The following is a 6,000-nucleotide window of genomic DNA, read 5'->3' as shown; positions in this document are numbered from 1 at the left end:
TCAGTAAATAGATAGTATAGGATGTACTGTTTGACTTTCCAACAGTATTTTTGTTAGCTAATAAGGGAGCCGTTACAATACTTATCACATCAATGGATATTGTGAGGAAAATAGACAAGTTGTACTGCTATTGAGCCCAATTGATACGTCTTGTTGTCTGGTTACAATCAAAATGTGCTCTCAAACAAGCACATGAATTCAAATTTGAGGAATCAAAATTCTTCCTAAATGTATCAACGCAGCAGCTCGCACTCAGCGATGCCTTCCCCAGCCTGCGCCAGTGGAGGCCAGCGCAATAGCAGTGTCGGGGACCGAATACCGGGGTACCCAAAGAGGAGGATCTGATAACCATCAAACATTGATGCTTCCGAACAGACAAGAACGCAACTACACTTCTCGCCCGATCCCTGAGGGCTGGTTCCACCTCGCCCGACGCCTGGGGGCAGACTCCGCCTCGCCCGACCCCCGAGGGCTGGACTCCGCCTCGCTCGACGTCCGGGGGCAGGCTCCACCTCGCCCGACGTCTGGGGGCAGGCTCCGCCGCCCGATGTCCGAAGGAAGGCTCCGCCGCCCGACGTCCGAGGGTAGGCTCCACCTCGCTCGACGTCTGAAGGAAGGCTCCACCTCGCTCGATGTTCGAGGGAAGGCTCCGCCTCGCCTGACGTCTCGGGGCAGGCTCCGCCTCGCTTGACGTCTGTGCGCTGCCCCTTCATAACTACACATGTGGATAAGGCGGGGCACTCAAGTCAACCGCAAAAGCGAGGACCATGCCCTGCACGCCTACAGGAAGGTACCATCAGGATATGACCAGACGGACGCTTTAAGCCCTTCCAGGCATGTCAGCGCCCAAATAGTGTTGCGGACGCCTACATTTATCCTACAGTGTTATGGCGCCCGCATTTCCCTCGAACATGAATCCTGACGGAAACATACGACAAACACTACGGTCCAAGAAGGAAACTCATGTCATCTATAGTAATGAACGTGGGGCCTCTATGCCATCTGCTCCCCGTAGGGTCATGGCTCGGCACCTTGGCGTGCCGCACCGTCCGCCGGAGTAGGATGGGACGTGACCACTTGTTGAACGAAGCCAGAGCATGGCCCTATTAGGATCAGCGAATGTGCTGTCCCTAACACCATCTGTCATGTCAGCAGGGCAGGCTCAAAGGAAAAGGAAGACCCGGCACCTTGAAGGACCTTCTCTACCTCTGGTTTTTCCTCTTTCTCCCATCTATAATCTCTGCTCCCCCTTGGTCCATAAAAGATAGGGCAGGGCACCCCACTAAAGGGATGGATCGATTCAACACACCACGCACCACATAACATACAGCTGAGCAGCAATCAAGCTCTTAGCATCCTTTCGACCTTTCCATCAGAGACTTGGGACCTGTCCCTCTCTCGACCGTTTGTACCCCCTACTATGAACCTTTCAGTGCTAATAACACGAGCAATAGCAGCAAACTAGACGTAGGGACATTCTGCCTGAACCAGTATAAACCTTGTGTCTTTTAGCATACCATCCGACCCAACGCGCAATAAATACAAATTTACTAGTTGGTGCTTACTCAAAACTCCAACAGTTGGCGCGCTAGGTAGGGGACCTTTGCGCGTTTCGATGATTAATATCAGGCCACGGATGGCTAGCCACGGAATCAGCTGGGTCCCAGGTGCACACGTGTGCTTTGGTGACCTGGACTTCATCGTCATGGTGGGAGGAGAGTTGGCATTGGCTCACGCCGCCATCCAACCTCTCCCCTCCATCGGCCTCAACTATGGGAGGCTTGAGCGCCAGCGCGGCATCTTCCTAGGACCCTAGCCATCTAGGGAGGACCCACGCCACCTCACCCTCTCTCCGAAACATCCCGCATGAAGTGCCCCGATGGTGCTTCTGTTCGGTCTCCGCAACGCCGCGACGACCGCTAGCCACCTTGTGGCACAGCGCATGATCCCATTCTCCATGAACAACGAGTTCATGGGGGTAATCGAACAAGTCATAGAATCTCTCCATGGCCTCCTCATAGAGGAGCCAGGGTCGCTCTCTGACTCTGACTCCAGCAGGGGGAGCCATCACCCCTCCCGAGAATGCTTCATGGCAGGTACCCCCGAGGGACACATTGAAAGTGTTCTCGAAGAGGAGGCTACCTCGGTGGGCAACCTCGGCGATGAGGTCAAGGGGGAGACAGTGGCCCCACCGAGCATGAGGGTGGAGTAGCTGAAAGCCTGACAGTGGGAGATCGAGGATGCGTGACTCCAGCTCAAGCAGGAATGCGCAGAGCTTGATCGGGAGATCGAGCACCGTGGAGACGGTGGGTGCGCATACGCCATGGCCCACGATGTGAATCAGAGGATCATCGCCAATGATGAAGCCCTTCCTTGCTTTGCCCAGGCAAGCCAGAACATCACCGCTACAGCGGCCCTACTCCATGGCCTTCCAGAGGCTGCAACGCCCGAGGATTGTTGGGCCCACCATGAGATTCGCAAGCTGCTCAAGCGAGCGGTGGCGCAGCAGGCAGAGAGCTCATTATCTCAGTGATGCAAGCTCGATGCCAGCCAATGCACGCTCTCCAAGCAGCTCGGCAAGGACGCATCAGTCCACCAAGCACCGTAGGGCGGCAGGCAGCGCGCCGTGATCCCAGTACATTAGTGTCTTGGCCGCAACCACGATGCACGCAGCACCCTCAACACTCATAGACATACCTACGGCGATCTAAGAGAAGGAGCCCGCCATGGCTATCATCCTCGTCACGGCAGACGCTACGATAGCGGTGAGGACTGAAGCCCGAGCCCCAACCTATCGAGCCCTCAAGCCTCTGGCCGTCACATCCTCAATGCTCCTTTCCCGCCAAGGTACTAGCCACCAACCAACATCCCAAAGTACTCTAGGGAAACAAACCCCGAACTATAGCTCAAAGACTATTGGCTTGCCTACCAAGCCAGTGGTGCGGATAATGACGACTTCATTATCTGCAACCTTCCACTATTCATAGCTGATTCGGCATGCGCATGATTGGAGCACCTGCCGTCCAACGCGATCTAGAGTTAGGTGGATCTAAAGGAGATCTTTGTGGGAAACTTTCAGGGCACATACAACTGCCCTAGGAACCTATGGGACCTCAAGAACTGCCGATAGAAGACTGGTGAGACCCTTCGTGGCTACATCCGATGCTTCTCTTAATAGTGCAACGAGCTTCCTAATGTCACTGACGCCGATGTTATAGGAGCTTTCCTATCCGGGACTACCTATGAGTCTTTGGTTCATAAGCTAGGATGCAAGGACCCATGAACCACCAAGGAACTCCTGGACATCGCCATTAGCCACGCCTCAGGAGAAGAAGTAGTCGAAGTGATCTTCTATCGCCTCGAGGGCAAGGCAAGGCGGGATGAGGGCGCCGGCGAAGGCACCTCCAATTGTTCTGCCAAGAGGAAGAACAAGAAGCAATGGCGTGAGGACTTGCTCGTGGCCACTACTGACCACAAGGGTGGTCGAAAGCCCATGGAGGGCACTCTGAACCACTTTGAAAAACTACTCGAGGGGCCATGCCCAAACCATAATTTCCTGGTGAAGCATCTGTACAAGGACTGCAGCCTCATGCGGTGGTTCTTGTCCGGAGGCTCTAACAAAGGGGAGCATGGAAAGGACCCTACCCCCACCATGGATGACGCTGAGGAGAAGAACGATGGCTTTTCGACACCAGACGGTTGCCTCATGATCTTCGAAGGATCGACGGCCTACGACTCCAAACGCCGTCAGAAGGTCGCTTGCCATGAGGTCTAACGACCGAACCTGCCACACCTGGCTTCCTCCAGTGGTCAGAGTCCACCATAACCTTCGATCGGACTAACCACCTAGAGAGCATCCCACATCCAGGGAGATATCCGCTCGTGGTCGACCCGATCGTCGGTACAAAGCGGCTCACCAAAGTACTAATGGATGGAGGCAGCGGCCTCAACATCATGTACTCCAAAACGCTTGACAAAATAGGCATTGATCAGACATGCCTCCACCCAACCCGAGCACCTTTCCATGGTATTGTGCCCAAAAAGTAGGCCATGCCACTTGGGCAGATTGATCTGCCCATTACCTTTGGGGATCCATTCAATTATAGGACAGAAACCCTCACCTTCGAGGTGGTTGGGTTCCCCATAACCGTCCACGCCATCCTGGGATGTCCATGCTATGCGAAGTTCATGGTCGTCCCTAACTACACATACCTCAAGCTAAAAATACTGGGCCCTGGCAGGGTCATCACCATCAGCACCTCCTTCCAGCGCACCTATGAGTGCGAGGTCGAGTGCTGCGGTCATGCCACAGCAATCATCGCCTCTAGAGAGCTCGCCGCCCTAAAAAGGGAGGTCACCGAAGAAGCACTCGACACTAAGAAGTTGGCCGAGTCCTTTGAGCCAGTGGAAGGCTCTAAGGAAGTCCTCATAGACCCTGAGAGCACCGATGGTAAAATGGTGCGCATTGGTACCACGCTTTCCTCCGAATAGGAAGGCATGCTTGTCGGCTTCCTCCACGCTAATAGAGACATCTTTGCGTGGAAACCCTCGGACATGCTAGGCATCCCAAGGGAAGTCACCGAGCACACCTTGAAGATCTGTCTAGGCTCCAAATCGGTGAAACAATGCCTGCGTCGCTTCGACGAGGGGAAACGTAGGACCATCGGTGAAGAGATAGCAAAACTTTCAGCGGCCGGATTCATCAAGGAAGTATACCACCCAGAGTGGTTAGCCAATCCCATTCTCGTATGAAAGAAGAGTGGGAAATGGAGGATGTGTGTCGACTATATGGGTCTCAACAAAGCATGCCCAAAGGATCCATTTCCTTTGCTGCGCATAGACCAAATAGTTGACTCTACCTCGGGGTACAAAACCCTCTGCTTCCTTGATGCATACTTCAGATACCATCAAACCATGATGAAAGAGTCTGACTAGCTCGCAACATCTTTCATCACCCCCTTTGGATTGTTCTGCTATGTCTCAATGCGGAACCGAGCCTTCAACATCGGGGACCTGGTTCTCCTCCTCATGCAGAGCAACAAGGATCGCCACAAGCTCTCCCACCCTAGGAGGGGCCGTATGTCATCGTGGAAGTACTCTAGCCAGGCGCCTACAAGCTAAAAACCATCGACGGTGAGGTCTTCACCAATGGAGGGAACATCGAGCAGCTACGTCGTTTTTACCCCTAAATAAACACATACTTTCTCTTATCAGTTTTGTCATTACAATCCCTGATCTTTTGTGACATTCGACCCCTACAATCCCCGATCTTTTGTCAAGACGCTGCAAGAACATAAAAAGCATGAGTCACAACAAAAATAGAGAAAAACAGAGAAAAAGTAGAGGAACTAGTGGCTTACATCGGCGTTGTTGGGTGGGGACATTTGGGGGATGAACCCCTAGGTCTCTGCTTTGCCTCGTCGGGGCAAGACCATTTTGAGCCTACCCCCTACTCCTGGGCAGAGGGGCCTGCCTCTCTTACGTCCGAGGGCACGGCAGTGGAGCTGCCTCCCTCCACCGACACCTCAGGCACAGCGATAGATCTACCCACCCCTAATGGCTCTTGAGGTGCGGCGGTAGGGCCACCCCCCGCCCTGGCACCTCGGGTACGGTAGTAGACCTGCTCGCTCATGCGATCTCTTAGGGTAGGCCAACGGTTTGGCCTGTCTTCGCCGGCCCTACGGACGCACTTCCCCCATGTGGAATAGGAAAGGCCCCTTCGTGGATGAGTGGATACCTATCAGCGTATCCTCACCTGCCAGGTCATCCCACTCAATGTTGACAACTACCTCATCATCCTCCTCATTGTCATTGTCGTCGTTGTCATCACTATCTGTCTCCTCTCCTCGCTCTCATGCTCGCAACTTCTATTGCTTCTTCTTCCTCTCGACCTCCTTCATCTTCTTCTACCACTCGGCCGCGGTGCGATTCACCACCACCATGAGTGGGTCCTTCGACAGCGGAGCCAAGCGATCCATAAAGATGAGTCTCTTCGGCTAG

This window comes from Miscanthus floridulus, chromosome 8, assembly GCF_019320115.1.
Source record: "Miscanthus floridulus cultivar M001 chromosome 8, ASM1932011v1, whole genome shotgun sequence".
Taxonomy (NCBI): domain Eukaryota; kingdom Viridiplantae; phylum Streptophyta; class Magnoliopsida; order Poales; family Poaceae; genus Miscanthus; species Miscanthus floridulus.
The sequence above is the reverse complement of the archived record's forward strand: the minus strand, read 5'-3'. Positions refer to the sequence as shown.